The 17142-nt window shown below is 38.8% G+C and overlaps 1 pseudogene; it reads left to right on the top strand.

Moving 5' to 3' along the window:
• The first annotated feature begins 521 nt into the window (after positions 1–521).
• Positions 522–11475, top strand: LOC120290958 (annotated as a pseudogene).
• The last annotated feature ends 5667 nt before the right edge of the window (positions 11476–17142 follow it).

Below are 17142 nucleotides of genomic sequence, written 5' to 3'. Positions count from 1 at the left end.
CATGATTAAATGTCTGGAGAATCTCAAACGATGAATCTGAATGTTTATATAATGAAGTAACTAATGTATAGAAGAATAAATTCCGGACATGATAAATAATTTATATGAGATCCTACGCCCGCATGCCGGTCAAACAGATATGACTAAATAATTATAGTCCTTTTTAATGTTTGATCTGCTAATGAACTTGTCCCTTCTCCTTAATGTTCTAGATTACCGGTAGGTCTGCCCCATGTGAAAGGAAGAAATGCGTGAAACAAGGCTGATTAGTCCAATGCGGCGTGCTTTGAAAACGTGGAATGCTTATCAACAGTCAAAGATCCAACTCGCCTATAAACACTGAGCGGGTTCTTTTCATTATGCTCATCAGCTCAGATTTTCATCCTCTAGAGTAGACTTTACTTATATGACACGATGAACTCTCATGCACAGTCTCGAGAGGAAGACGCACCGTCGCGGGAGGAAGCCCTCTCGTGAACACAGTGGCGAGCGGATGCCCTCACGGCAGGGTAGATCGCCGAGACCTATAGACGCTTCTAAAATTCGCAGTAGCATATCTCCAAGTCCAAGTCGCGAAGAATCTTGGTCTCCAGGATTGGAGAGATTTCGGTCGGTATCTCCGGGATCACCACCTAGATCTTGGAGATCACCATCTAAATCCCATTCTCCGCTGGGATCTCGCGGCAACTCAATGCTCAAGGTATATTACAACTGCCGGGCACTTCTGTCATTTCGAAGTTTTTAGCCTATAATTATCCATTATGTGCATGATTTGAATGCAATCTCATGATCTTTGTTTTCCTCCCCTCGAAGCTCTTTAGATTATCTTTTGCCTCGAAATTGAAGGAAAAACTAGAGATCGTTATTGGGTTCTAGCAAGTTGATGTCATATGCAAAATTAGCCTGTCGTCTTCACCATTTTCACTTACTCAGGCGCCCTCGTGGACGTTGAAACAAAAGAAAAGCCCTAAAGAGCACACAACACGTTAGTCAGGTAGTTCAGAGAGCCCAGTATCTAGTGGATGAATAGTGTTTTCACTCATTACAATTTGCCTATGGTCTCACATTGACATTCATCAGAAGAGGCCATGAAAATCTCAGGACATTTTATAAGAAAAATGGCAGGCTCATTCCTTATTGGAGGGTAGGGCATTGAACACAAAGCCACAAGTTCAAAAGAACTCTAGTCGTCCAAATTATACCATATATATATATATATATATATTTTAATCATAAAAAACCCTTAACTTTTGGTCCAATATAAATTTTACTCTAAACTTTTTCTTTTTGTCTCATAAAAAATGCTTCCCTCCCTCATTGCAATGTTGTCACAATTCTGGAAGCAAGTGGCTGTCAGTAAGAAAGAGATTATATGCTGTCGAACATACATTTGTTTTGAAGTTCACATTTTTTTTCTCATGCATTGTTCTTCACTGGACCATGCTCGTGATTTCGCCTTTTGGGTTTTTTAGATTTCGGAAGACTGAACTGAAAGTTGTGTTTAACCTCTGCTCGTCACCCATGCAGGCGAACAGTCCAAACTCCTATTTCACCCACCAAAAGGTTTCATCCGGAAGTTCAAAGGCTGTCACTGAAATTAATGAGGAGAAGCGGACCGACGAGGACGGGTAAGTGTAAAAACATGTTTACAGTCCGAGACAAGTGCTCGCTGTTTCCTATTACGAGATGATCCGCGTGACTTGTGCTCATGCTGCAAATTCGTCTTGGGTTTCAGATGCAACTTGGACAACAGCATGCATGGTTTCTACATCGCTCCTGCTTTCATGGACAAGCTTGTACTTCACATCACCAAAAACTTCATGGCCGTGCCTAACATCAGGGTTAGTAGCCGAAGTTCCTTAATTCTGATGACGACGAGGAGTAATTTGCTTTTCGATGTTCAATCTGGGTCATTGTCATTCCGTTTCAGGTTCCTTTGATTTTGGGTATCTGGGGAGGCAAAGGTCAGGGCAAATTTTTCCAGTGTGAACTTGTCTTTGCCAAGATGGGAATCAAGTGAGTCCTTCAAGAACTTATGAGACGTTTTGGAAGGATTAAAAGGGCAAGCTAACCTATAAAGAGAACTCGTGCTTCTGCTTTTATCAACTAATTGCTTGATTGTGCAATATCAGGCCCATTATGATACGCGCCGGAGAACTGGAAAGTGGAAACACCGGTGAGCCCACAAAATTGATCAGGCAAAGGTATTGCGAGGCGGCTAATATCATCAAGAAGGGCAAGATGTGCTGCCTCTTCATCTACGATGTCGATGCCGGTGCCGGTAGGCTCAGTGGGATTACTCAATACACCGTGACCAACAAGAGGGCGAACGATATTCTCATGAACATCGTCCAGCTCCCCGGTATGTACAGCAAGGAGAACCCCCGAGTCCCCATCATCGTCACCGGTGACAATGATGTCTCCACTGTTGGGGATTCATGAATCATGTATAAGAAAAATCAACAAAATAAACGCAGCGGAAACAAAGATAAATATTACACATGATTTTCCTTAGGCGTTGTTCGTGCGTTTTAATCAAAAATCTAAACATAAAAGGGAGTTAAACGAAATACCTCTCGAAGCGCGCTTTGAAACGAGTCGGTTAAGTTGTTCTACAATTCGAGTCCCACAAGCGTCGGACCTCTAGTTTAGACACACCAACAACGAACGTCGAACGGAAGAGAGAACCTTCGGATATTCTCCACTTCGATTGTGCTAGCAATCACGTGGAAATGATCCAACGTATCCTCAATGTATTATAGCCACGGCCCGAACGAGATAATGATCTTCTTTCTTGTGTCTCAAAGACACAAGAACACGCACACTATTTGCTTTCTATTTTCAGCAAAGCATCATTGATATCTCGCTTGTGTTTCTCTCGAACAAAACCAAAACCACACTAACTTTTTCTTTGTTTTTCAACAGCACCTCTTTCTCTCATCCTCAATTGCCTTTTTATATTAAAATGACCAGCAACGGTTGCTAATCGATGGACGATCAGCAACCGTTGCTGATCATCCATATTATACGATCGTGCATGAGCAACCGCTCATGCACGATCTTGGCATGATGGTCAGCGGTTGCGACCATCCATGCCGTGCATAATGGTCAGCAACCGCTGACCATTACGCTTCGTGCATGTGCATGAAGCTTTAATTAATTAATTAAATGGATAAATTATTAATTAAAATAACATAATCCTTAGCAGCTTTAGGGCATCTTCTAACAATCTCCCACTTGCACTAAAGCTAACTTGTTTGGTATGTTAACATATATCCACTTTGGGCATGCGTGTGCATCATATGCAAGTAGGCTCGTGACTATAATACAAATTAAATTAAATCTAATTTAATTTAATTTCAAATCGACTCAATTCGATTGCAGTAATTGCAAACACATTTGCAATAATATTTCTCTCTTGTTCCACGTCATCCTAGTTGTTTATGGTGTGTGACATCCCTAGGTTCATCACTAAGTTGGTAGTAAGACTTGTACTAACACATTAGTACTTCCAAAAGAATTAATTGTCCCGATTAATCTTTTAGGTCCTACAAGCCACGATTGACATCTAGCAATATGTCATGGCTACCCAGATAGTGTGAATGCTTTAAGACATAATGAACCTGTCAGCTTTGGCTATAGTGTAATTCAATCCCTCTGTCTTACTATGTCCCGATCAAACAAAGACCATGGAATATTTGTCAAATCATTAATTCGATCATATGCACAAATCTAATTGACATGCATTTTATTCGAGACATAAACAATTTATTCTCGGTTACAACCCCGGCCGAGGATTTCAATGCAGTGTCACAATTAGATCGCATAGGACATCATTATCATACCTTGCATATAACAAGGAGACAGATTCCATATTGTGCACACGTGTAACTTCGTATATGAACAAACTATGACCATCAAGTATAAAGACGGATCGACGACCCGGCATTATATGCACCCGTGAACCATAGTTGTTCGATACACAAGTTAACATTGTGCCTCAGGTCTAAGGATTATTTACACAAGACCAAAGCATGAACAATTAGACATTGACCACGCTAAAAGCTTCCATGTTGCTAATCGTTCCATATGCGTCACGTTCAGTGAATTTGTCTAATACAAACACCTGTGTTCTAACTCAGGCATCATAATACCCAATGACATGTGACTCATCATTCCCTTAAGTATCCAATACTTAATGGCGAAGTTAAGAACACACCGGTCTCCACGGGATTATTAATATCCACTTAATAATCCATCGACCGGGAACAATTTAAAGATTCAGTCTAACTATGAACCCGTCACATATATTCTTGACGTCTCAAGAATAGGTCTAGTTGCAACTGATCTTATGGAATCATTCATCAATATAAAATAATTGGACAAATGAATGAATACGTCATTGCCATTAATTAAATAATAATAATGAAAGTACAACTGAAATCCCTAATATGTAACTATTACATAGCAACTTTAGGGTATACATCTAACAATTTCTCACTTGCACTAAAGCCAACTTGCGGTACCTCAAACCCATTTTGTCAATATGTCTTTCAAAAAGAAGATTGAGGTAAGGCCTTAGTGAAGGGATGCCACGTTTTCTGCCGAGGCAATTTTCTGCAAGGCGATATCACCTCTCCCAACAATTTCTCGATGAGATGGAAGCGTCTCTCAATATGCTTGGACTTGGTGAGACCTTGGTTCCTTAGCTTGAGCTATCGCCCCATTGTTGTCACAAAACAATGTGATCGGTTGCTCAATTGAAGGAACGACTCCAAGTTCGAAATAAACTTCTTCATCCAGCGGCTTCCTTTGCTGCTTGAAGCTGCTACATACTGTCTCGAGTGGTGGAATCGGCAGTTATGCTTTGTTTGGAACTTTTCCAACTAACTGCACCACCATTGAATGTAAAGACAAACCCGAGATGTAGACTTATAATCATTAGGATCCGATTGAAAATCGGAATCAATATAAGCTACAACTTTAAATTCTCCTTCTCCATATATCAAGAATAAATCTTTAGTCCTTCGCAAGTACTTAAGAATATTATCGATTGCTATCCAGTGCTCTTCTCTGGATCGGTGATATCCGCTGGTAATACTTACAGCATGCGCAATATCGGGTCTAGTACATAGCATAGCATACATTATGCTTCCAATAGCGGATGCATATGGTATCTTTGCCATCCGCTCTCTTTCTTCGGGAGTGTTGGGACACATCTCCTTAGAAAGACGGATCCCTTGCCTAAAAGGCAATAATCCTCTCTTGGAACATTGCATGTTAAACCGTGTTAACACTTTGTCTATGTACGTAGATTGTGAGAGGCCAATCAATTGTCTTGATCTATCTCTATAGATCTTGATACCTAAAATGTAGGTTGCCTCTCCTAAATCTTTCATGGAGAATTTCTGTGACAAGAATAGTTTTATCGATGATATCATTGGTACATCATTTCTAATCAAAAGTATATCATCGACATACAAAACCAGAAATGCAATTGCACTCCGATCTTCTTATATACACAAGGTTCATCCGGATTTTTGATGAAGCCAAACGATTTGACTACCTCATCAAAACGAATGTTCCAACTGAGGCTTGTTTGAGTCCATAAATGGATCTCTTAAGCTTACACACCTTCTGTTTTTCACTATTGGATTCAAAACCACGTGGCTGTTCCATATAGATGTCCTCATCGAGAAAACCATTTAGAAAAGCCGTTTTGACATCCATCCGGAATATCTCATAATCAAGGTGTGCAGCTATAGCCAACATAATCCGAATGGATTTTAGCATGGCCACTGGTGAGAAAGTTTCGTCATAATCAATTCCTTCTTTTGACGATATCCTTTCGCCACCAGCCGTGCTTTGTAAATTCCAATTTGACCTTCAACATTCATCTTCCTCTTGAAGATCCATTTACAGCCAATTGGTACAATACCATCAAAGCGGGTTAGTCAAGGTCCAAACCTCATTGGAATACATTGAATCCATTTCGGATTTCATGGCCTCTAGCCATTTACCATAATCGATGTCCAACATCGCCTCCTCATAGGTTTTAGGATCACCGGGTTGATCACTATCATTCACAATGAATAATGGTTCAATATGATCAACCGAGTGTCTATAACGAGCAGGTGGGCGAGACGTTCTCGCACTTCTCCTAAGAGGTTGTGTATCGGAAGCTCCCATTGAATCAGAGATTGGTATCTGAACTCGGTTGTTTGGCACTTCATTATTTTATTCTTATAAGACTATTTTCCGCCTTGACACCACTTTCTTGGATGAAGCTGATTCTCCAAAAAAGAAGCGTGCTTGCATACCAAAATTCTTTGGTTTGAATGAAAATAGAAATAATATCCAAGAGTTTCCTTTGGATATCCAATGAAGCGACCTTGTTCGAGATCTTGCCTCCAATTTTTCCATTTTTAGCTTTTTCACGAAAATTTGGACAACCCCAAATCTTAATATGATTAAGACTGGGTTTCCTACTATGCAATATCTCATAGGGCGTAGTTGGAACAGATTTGGACGGCACTCTATTCAGTATATATACAGCTGTCTCAAGGGTATATCCCCAAAGGGATATTGGCAAATCGGTGTAACTCATCATAGATCGTACCATATCTAATAAAGTACGATTTCTCCGTTCAGATACACCATTATGTTCTGGAGTTCCAGGAGGTGTCCATTGTGATAAAATGCCATTCTCTTTAAGATAGTCTAGGAATTCGGTACTAAGGTATTCACCTCCTCGATCGATCGAAGAGCCTTAATACATTTTCCGTTTGTTTCTCAACTTCAGCCTTGAATTCCTTGAACTTTTCAAAGGATTCAGATTTATACTTCATGAGGTATAAATAACCATACCGTGATCGATCATCGGTGAAGGTAATGAAGTAATTATAACCACCTCTAGCAGTTTCATTAATTGGTCCACATACATTTGTATGTATTAATTCTAATATGTCGGCTCGCGCACTTTGTCCCACAAAAGGCGCTTTGGTCATTTTCCTAGAAGACATGCCTCACAAGTCGAGTATGACTCAAAATTTAAAGGATCAATGTATCCATCATTACTCAACTTGTTAATTTGTCTTCTCCAATATGACCTAATCGGAGATGCCAAACATACTTTTTATTTGGACCGTCTCTAGGGTGTTTATTAGTTATGGCATTTATATCAATTCTATTTTGCTTATTGGCATTGGTAATCGCATTACCGGACATTGTAATGGTATAAAGATTGTTGGTTAATAAGCTAGAACCAACACATATTCTATTATGATAAATAGAACATACATCATCAGCAAAAGAAAATTCATAATTCTCTTTACCCAAACGAGGTACGAGAGATGATGTTCCTAACAAACATTCTTATAATGCAAACAGTTCTTTAAAACCAATACATGTCCAAAAGGCAAACATAAACGAAAAGTCCCTATAGCTAATGCAGCAACTCTTGCTCCATTGGCAAACGTCAGGACAATCTCATTTTGCCTTAGCATCCTGCTTATTTCCAGATTCTGCAAAGACATACAAATATGTGAAGTTGCAGCGAGAATCTAGAACCCATGAGCTGGATTCAGCACTAACCATAAGATTGGTTTCAATAAGCATAGACACCATACCTTCATAAGGTCGGTTCTTGGGCTTGACCTTCAAGCTCGCGAGGTACCTCTTGCGGTTCCTCCTCCGGTGCCCTTTGACACCACGGTAATGACATTTCCCTTTATCAATCATGGGTTTTGGTTGCACAACGGGTTTGGCGAGGCCTCTTCCATTTATTCTTCTTTAAAACGGTCTTACCCTTTGAAGAAGAAGCTTTAGCCATAGCCACTACATTTGGCCTCGTGTTATGCATTTCCTTCTCATAAACTACCAACATGCTATGTAACTCGGCAAGAGTTTTCTCCATCTTATGCATGTGGAAGTTTTGGACAAAACCGAGAGAAGGAATCGGGTAAAGATTGGAGGATCAAATCCACAGCTAACTCATTGTCCATAACAAGATTCAGCCTAGCCAATTCTTCAATGTGCCAGATCATTTTCAAAGCATGATCATTAACGAGATGATCCTTCAGCCATCCTCATACGGTACAATGCCTTAGATATCTCATATCTAGAAGTTCGACCATTCTCATCAAAGTATTCCTTTAAGTGCAAAATGATCGACCCAAAGCATCTTCCATAGATTCATACTTCTTTTGTAATTCATTATTCATAGAAGCAAGCATATATGACCTAACTTTTAAGTCATCATCACGCCACTTATCATAAGTGACACGCTCCTCTTGGGTCCCACCCTCGGGAAAGGAGGTTGGCATCTTTTCATCAAGCACATACCCAATTTTTTCTGAATTGAGAACAATTCTCAAATTCCTCTTGTCAGTGAAATTGGGTCCAGTCAAACAATTCTTGTCAAGTATAGAAGCAAGTGGGTTTGTGGTCACCATTTTCGAGTAATAATATATCTGTTGCAGAAAATAAATTGTTAGCCGTTGTATCTTTCAAAGTAACTATTTCATTTTGGCCTTTAAATGAAATAGATCCTCCCACTAAATTTATATTCGAATCCCATACTCCTTAAGATGGGAAGCGATAATCTTTGTTGGGTAAAGATTACTAGTGGGGATTGGAGTCCCACTAGCCCAAAGTCCACCTCACCTAACAGTTATTGGTGTCCTATGAACTTAGTGAGTGAACCAGCTTGTTCAACGCATCATATGCGAGTCCCAATCATAACTTCGGCCTCTAGACCATGAAAGCCTCACCTAACAGTTATTGGCATCATGACCATAGTTAAGTCTAGCCCATCGTTTCATGCAAGTATTGAAAACACAAATAATTCCCTCACCTAACAGTTATTGGAAATCATTTGGCTCCAACCCCACAGCATCATATGCATAATGGAGTGGTCCAATATTATAAATGGTAATTAACCCCTATGTATCCATAACCGGTTAATTAACCACTATAATATTGGATCAAACCACGACGATGGAAGGCCACGAGTCCGAAACCCGTTTCGACTTAATATTCTTTGTAAGGAGATTTGGGTCGTTATTAACGGTCTCACTTTGCACATTAACCGGTTTAACATGCACGATACCATAAACACAATAAATAAATAGATATCACATAATATCTATCTTATGTGGTGATCATGGAATTATGGTTCAATGGGTCTCGAGCCAAAGAGACCCATTTAGCCATTTTAATGTTTTAATAATATGGACCTGCTCTTCACTTTTTCTTCAATCTTTGAACTCTTCAAAGACCGGGCCCAAAGAGCTCACCGGTTTAATGGCTCCTCCAATGGCTCCTCCTCTCTTGTAGTATTTACATCAACAATTGAAATACTAAACTATACTAAAATTACATATCAAGAAAAATTAAAGTAAAATAAAAGGAAGGACGCAGCCTCCATTTAATAATTTCATCCCCAAAAAGAATACCTGTAATCATCATACATTCATCCATACAACAATCACAACAATTAGGGATTTTTCCATGATCACCACCCTTCCTTACGAGCCATAAATTCAAAATTTAAAGCTCTGGAAGGCATGCATAAAATTCTGCATATCATTTGCAAAATATAAACATCAAGTATAACAAGTTACGGATTTTTGATTCAAAATTGATTTAGTTCTAATTTTTGCTTTGTTGATTAAATTTATCACATAAATCAATCAACTTCTATAGGCCACATAAGAGCAAGAGAACCAATTCTCTTAACAAAAGTAAATTGGCCATTAGAATGCAAAAATATATTTGAACTATAAATCAATTAAACGCACGAAAACGCCTAAGGTTGGCTCGATACCACTTGTTGGGGATTCATGAATCATGTATAAGAAAAATCAACAAAATAAACGCAGCGGAAACAAAGATAAATATTACACATGATTTTCCTTAGGCGTTGTTCGTGCGTTTTAATCAAAATCTAAACATAAAAGGGAGTTAAACGAAATACCTCTCGAAGCGCGCTTTGAAACGAGTCGGTTAAGTTGTTCTACAATTCGAGTCCCACAAGCGTCGGACCTCTAGTTTAGACACACCAACAACGAACGTCGAACGGAAGAGAGAACCCGGATATTCTCCACTTCGATTGTGCTAGCAATCACGTGGAAATGATCCAACGTATCCTCAATGTATTATAGCCACGGCCCGAACGAGATAATGATCTTCTTTCTTGTGTCTCAAAGACACAAGAACACGCACACTATTTGCTTTCTATTTTCAGCAAAGCATCATTGATATCTCGCTTGTGTTTCTCTCGAACAAAACCAAAACCACACTAACTTTTCTTTGTTTTTCAACAGCACCTCTTTCTCTCATCCTCAATTGCCTTTTTATATTAAAATGACCAGCAACGGTTGCTAATCGATGGACGATCAGCAACCGTTGCTGATCATCCATATTATACGATCGTGCATGAGCGGTTGCTCATGCACGACCATCGTGCATGAGCAACCGCTCATGCACGATCTTGGCATGATGGTCGGCGGTTGCCTGACCATCCATGTCGTGCATAATGGTCAGCAAATCGGCCATTACGTTTCGTGCATGTGCACGAATTCGTGCACATGCATGAAGCTTTAATTAATTAATTAAATGGATAAATTATTAATTAAAATAACATAATCCTTAGCAGCTTTAGGGCATCTTCTAACATCCACATCGTATGCCTATGACCCTCTTATCTGTGACGGTCGTATGGAGAACTTCCCTTTGGGCACCAACTAACGAAGACCGCATTGGTGCTTGCGAAGGTATCTTTAGGGCCTACAATGTTCCCGACCAAGACATTGTCAAACTCGTCAACAACTTCCCCAACCAATCTATTCGTAAGTATAAACATAGGAGTTTCCGATGGGAATCGTTTTCTCTTGTAATAATTGAAATTAACACGGTGATTAGGGAAAAATTCTCTTTTGAGAATGCGGAAATTCAAAAACCGACTTGAGAAACCGATGCATGTCTTGAGTGAAAGAAAGTTTTCAGTAATTCTATCAAACCATTTTGAGGGGGATGCCATCATTCACGAGCTTGCTTGCAGACTTTTTTGATGCCCTTCATGCTCATGTCTTGGATGACGAAGTAAGGAAAAGCTGATCTGCGGTGTCGGAGTCGAAAACATCGAGAAGCTCGTGAACTCAAAGGAGGGGCCCCTACACGCGAGCTGCCCAAGATGACCCTCTAGATGCTCCTCGAGCGCGGAACATGCTTGTGCAGGAACCAGAGAATGCGAAGAGAGTCCAGTATAGCTAGCTGACAAATACTTGAGCGAGGGCGCTCTCGGCGATGCCAACACAAGGATGCTCTAGAGAGAGTTCCCTTCTTCAAATAAGAATGCACGTTCTTGAAGTTTTGATTGTTTGGTGTTCATCTGTTGTTGTTCTTAGTGGTAGCAAAAATGAGGGGCCTGCCTCAGATCCTCGGTGTCCGGTTACAAGTAACCTCACCAAAACAGGGATTGTTGCTAACCAATAGGGGATGTCGTGTCCTGTCCTTTAATGAGTTGGACTGCTAGACGACATTCTCTATTTTGGCGTATCGCCCATATGCCCCGCTTCTCTCGGTGAGACGATATCCTTTTCAAGCCCTATCTCGAGCTCTACCTCACGGTTGTTTTACGTTCGAAGGATGCCGAGGTCAGCATGAGGCCTCGACGAAGCACTTTAACGTCATGCTTAGGAGGAATTTGTTGTTATTTTAGCGGTAGCAAAAATGAGGAGTCAAGCCCCGTAATCACAGGGGAGCTTGTCAATAACGTAATTGGAGAGTTATAATCGTGCTCTTCGTAAGCTTTCGCCCAATCAATGACAAAACGCTACTTCGTTTGCAAATTTCCTACTTTACTTCCTCCATTCCCACACTTGAAATTCCAATATTTATACTTTACATTCCTTCAATTCTGAGCCATTTATTCTTTTGTCCTAGAATGATAAAGAACCCCTTTTTTTAAACAAAAGTTCAATTCACCCCTTTGGAAAGCTTTATTTTTCGAGTGATACATTTACATAAGTGCCCTTATACGTTGATGACTTAAGAGAGGGGATAACTATAATCTCCAAATTAATAGTGGATAAAAACCGCTTATGTTCTATTTTTTTTTTTTTTTTTATACGAAGGTATGAAGTTTTGAAGTAGAGCGGGATGTGGGAGAAAAAGTTAGTATGCCGTAATGTGGAAGGTCAAGTGGTATCATCTTGGGGCGCTTTTAGTAATTTTTTGTTTCCGAGAATAATCTATGTTCAAAAACAGTTTTTTCCATTTCCATTATTGGGAACAAAGAAGTAGATTTTTTTACTTTTTGATTCTATTCTAAACTTATTTCTTGACCACTTTTCTATACCGATGAATAATATTAGGCGCGTTACCAAACGAAATTCTATTTTTTTCTGTTCTAGAGAACAAAAGAACAGAAAAATAGAAAAACAAGGTGGTTATCAAATATTCCCTTAGTCCACGAATTTTTATTGTGACAGATCAATTGTCACAACACTTTGTTTTTCCTTGCTTCACCTTGAGGTCTAAAGATAATTTTTTTTTCCTATTTTCTTTTGTTGAGGCAAATAGTAGAAACTCGATACCTTTGCCCAGAGATCAAGAAGAGGGACCATAAATCGGACCCTATTAACTCATTCAGTTGGACTCACCTTCACTTAAAAACTTAAGCCAATGAGTTATATGTTAACTAGAATATATTGCTCTTAATTTAGGTTTCTTTTTATATCAAGATATGAAGTCTTGCCATCAGGCTTGCATTGTTACACCACAATGCCCATCGCCCTTACGCCCAATTTCATCCACCAAACACCCAAACATCAGAGCAGACTATCGACTCCGCTACCAATTTGGTAGGAGCGAATAACAACAGCTCGAAACCTTTCGCCCAAGGAGATCACCAAGAGAGAGCCTAATTTGAAACCTATTAAGAGTGCATTTGGTTTAACTTTGCAGTATAATGCAAAGTATTTAGTAAAACTTTTTACAATTGGACTTTGACTTGAATGTATGTTTGGTAAAAAAAAAAAAAAACTTTTGCAATGGGCTTTTAGGTATATATATATATATATATATATTTTTTTTTTTTTTTGAAAATGAACCAAACCCTTACTAGGGTTGTCTTTTTTTTTTTTTAATAAATAAAATTTAACCAAGGACAAAATTGAAAATTTGAAGAATTTGTGAAGATAGTTTTGGAAGAAAAAAAAATTAGTTTCAGTATTTGGGCAAATGCTGAAAGTCCAATGCTAGTTCCTATTAGCATTGGGTTTTTTTTAAGCTTTTTTCAAGGTTAGCATTTGGCAAAAAGCTCATTTTAATGATTGTCAAATAGTCTAGCATTTCCCCGAGGGCTTTAGAGGTTGAAAGCCCATTAGAAATGCTAAATCAAATGCATCTTAACTTATCCAGTTGGACTCATATTTACTTAAAAGTTTAAGTTAGTGAGTTTTGAGTCAACTATGATATATTAATTACTTTACATCACACTAATTCTCCAATATGGAATTTCTCTAATACAATTCATACGTGCATCATACAAATTTTTTTATTTATTTATAAATTTCTCCTTCTTAGAAAGGTAGTTGTCCACGAGACAATTGCCACTCTTTATATGGGAATTTAAACGAGGGAGGAAATCATTGGAAAAGAAAAGAAGAGAAAAAAAGTTTAAATTCCTCAAATGTTTTGGATGCATTTTGATTGGAAACGATGCGAAGAGAACCTAATTTCATGAATAGACTCCATTATGTTTCATTTTATTCACATTTATAAGGAAATATAAGAGCAATCTTTAGCTGTATTTGGTTCCCAAAAAATAAATAATTTGAAAAATATTTTTCTTATATTGCTGGAAATAATAATAAATAAATTTTTTTAATTATCAACCACTATTTATGTTTGAGGATTTTCATAAACGAGTAAAATTTTTATTGTTCTTTCATTTCTATATAATACAAGCGATTATTTTTGAAAAATATTTTTAAATCATTCATTTTTCATAAAACAAATGGAACTTTGAAAAAAATGACGATATTTGCAATCATTTCTCTTTTTTAGAAAAACACTTTTCAAATTATTTATTTTTTACAAAACATAAATTTCCCTTGTGTTAAAACATAGTGCATAGCACAATTTATTTTGAGCTTATTTGACATTAGATTTATTTTCTCATGCAATTTTTTTTTTTTGTTTGGGTGATAACAAACTTACCAAATATGTTCAACTTCGGCTTTAATGATTCTCTCATCGTCGGGTAGTTTAATTAAGTGATGCGTAGTTTATGCCGTTGTCCCTTTTTTAATCATGTATATCCGATTTCTGTGATTCAAAATTATTCCAACTATGAATTAACCAAAAATGAATATCGTATTTACTTTGGGCATGAAAAGCATTTTGAGCAATCGAAGGAGAACATAAGCAAAGCACATGCTTCTTAAACATGTAGTTTATTACTATATCGTCCTACTATCAGCTTTAGGGTTGATGTTGCCGGCAGTCTTTACACTTTTACCCAAAAATCATAACCATCCTCTTACCTCTTTCGGTTCAAAACCGTCCATCTACTTTTTGAATGTGCTACTAATCATCCTTAGATTGGTCTAATGGCACATACTAGAGAGAGTCCCCTTCTTCAAATAAGAATGCACGTTCTTGAAGTTTTGATTGTTTGGTGTGTTCATCTGTTGTTGTTCTTAGTGGTAGCAAAAATGAGGGGCCTGCCTCAGATCCTCCGTGTCCGGTTACAAGTAACCTCACCAAAACAGGGATTGTTGCCAATCAATAGGGGATGTTTGTATATGTCCTTTAATGAGTTGGACTGCTAGATGACATTCCTTATTTTGGCGTACAGTACCCATATGCCTTGCTTCTCTCACTGAGACGATATCTTTTTCAAGCCCTATCTCAAGCTCTACCTCGGTTGTTTTATGTTCGTGGGATGCTGGGGTCAGCACGAGGCCTCGAAGCATTTTAACGTCATGCTTAGGAGGAATTTGTTGTTATTTTAGCAGTAGCAAAATGAGGAGTCAAGCCCCGAATCCGGGGGAGCTTGTCAATAACTGTAATTGGAGAGTTATAACCGTGCTCTTCGTAAGCTTTCGCCTAATCAATGACAAAACGCTACTTCGTTGCAAATTTCCTACTTTACTTCCTCCATTCCCACACTTGAAATTCCAATATTCATACTTTACATTCCTTTAATTCTGAGCCATTTAGGACGTGCATGATAAATATTTTTTTTTTTTAGTGACAACTCCGTACAGCCGGCAGCCAGCGAGTAAATCTGGGGGGACTCGTAAATGGGAGGACCCACCAACCCCGACGTCCCACTTAAGACCCCAAGCGACCGTGAGGGGATTCAAATTCCTTCCTTTCGTGGAGAGAGCCCAAACCATCGCGGCCACCAATGCGGTAGTTCGTCCATGATAAAATTTCTACTTTTCTATTTCTATGTTTTTTTGTTCCCCGAAACAAGTTTGGAACAAAAATTCGTTTGGTAACGCAATTTGATTTTTCTATTTCTGGAACAGATTTCTATTCCAAAAATAGATTTGAAGAAGAAATCAGAAACACCACCCGCCTGGGTGGCGCTGCTGGCGGCGAGCTTCTCCCTCTAACGCAAAGGGAGGAGTTCGATTCCCGGGCGTTGCAAGAGTGACTTACCCGAGGCACGAGGGTGGTGGTGACTCACGTGCCTCCCAGCATTTACTCCGCCGTGCTGTCGGTGTACGGGGCTTTCTTAGGTCATCAAAAAAAAAAAAATCAGAAACTAAAATTTTTAACTTCTCAATTTCTAAAATAGAGATTGAGAAACCAATTTTAGCCAGAAATCAATTTTGTTCTAGAAGTTCTGTCCTAGAATAATAAAGACCCATTTTTTAAAACAAAAATTCAATTCACCCCTTTGGAAAACTTTATTTTTCGAGTGATACATTTACATAAGCGCCCTTATACGTTGATGACTTAAGAGAGGGGATAACTATAATCTCCAAATTAATAGTGGATAAAAACTGCTTATAAGAATTTTTTTTTCCCTAAGATGGAAGCATATGTTCTATTTTTTATGGTATGAAGTTTTGAAGTAGAGTGGGATGTGGGAGAAAAAGTTAGTATGCCGTAACGTGGAAGGTCAAGTGGTATCATCTTGGGGTGCTTTTAGTAATATTTTTGTTTATGAGAATAATCTACGTTCAAAAATAGTTTTTTTTTCATTTATGTTGTTGGGAACAAAGAAGTAGTTTTTTTTACTTTTTGGTTCTATTCTAAACTTATTTCTTGACCACTTTTCTATACCGATGAATAATATTAGCTGACGTTACCAAACTAATTTCTATTTTTTTCTATTTCAGAGAACAAAAGAACAGGAAAATAGAAAAACACGGTGGTTATCAAATATTCCTGTAGTCCATAGATTTTTATGGTGACAGATAAATTCTCACCACAACACTTTGTCTTTCCTCGTTTCACCTTGAGGTTTGAAGATACAATTTTTTTTTTCTTATTTTCTTTTTGTTGAGAACGAATGGTAGAAACTCGATACCTTTTGCCTAGGAGATCACGAAGAGGGACCCTAAATCAAAGCCTATTAACTCATCAAGTTGGACTCACCTTCACTTAAAAACTTAAGCCAATGAGTTATATGCCAACTAAAATATATTGCCCTTAATTCAGGGATAAGTACACTAATGGTGCCAAAAGTTGTGTACGGCGCTCACTTTGGTGCCAAAAGTTTCGTCGGATCATTTAAGTGCCAAATCGGAGGAAAACGCTTACTTTGGTGCCACCGGCGAAAGATTCCGGCCAAAATGATTTTTTTTAAAAAAAAAAAATTGATAAGCCTTTAAATGACGTCGTTTTCGATCCTCCTTAAGAAAACGACGTCGTTTTGCCGTCCTACGTGGATGGCTTCATGGAAACGACGCCGTTTAGCTCACATGGGGAAGAAATTAGGGTTTCGGCGAGGTCGAAGCCGTGGCCGTCGTCGGGGTTGAGCTGCTGCCGCCGAGTGGCCATCATCGAGGTCGGGGTCGAGGTCGGGGTCGGCTACGGCCGTCGAGTGGCCATCGTCGGGGTCGGGGTCGGGGTTTGAGCAGCGGCCATCGAGTGGCCATCGTCGCGGTCGGGGTC

Source organism: Eucalyptus grandis, chromosome 2, assembly GCF_016545825.1.
Source record: "Eucalyptus grandis isolate ANBG69807.140 chromosome 2, ASM1654582v1, whole genome shotgun sequence".
NCBI classification, from domain to species: domain Eukaryota; kingdom Viridiplantae; phylum Streptophyta; class Magnoliopsida; order Myrtales; family Myrtaceae; genus Eucalyptus; species Eucalyptus grandis.
The sequence above is the reverse complement of the archived record's forward strand: the minus strand, read 5'-3'. Positions and strand labels throughout refer to the sequence as shown.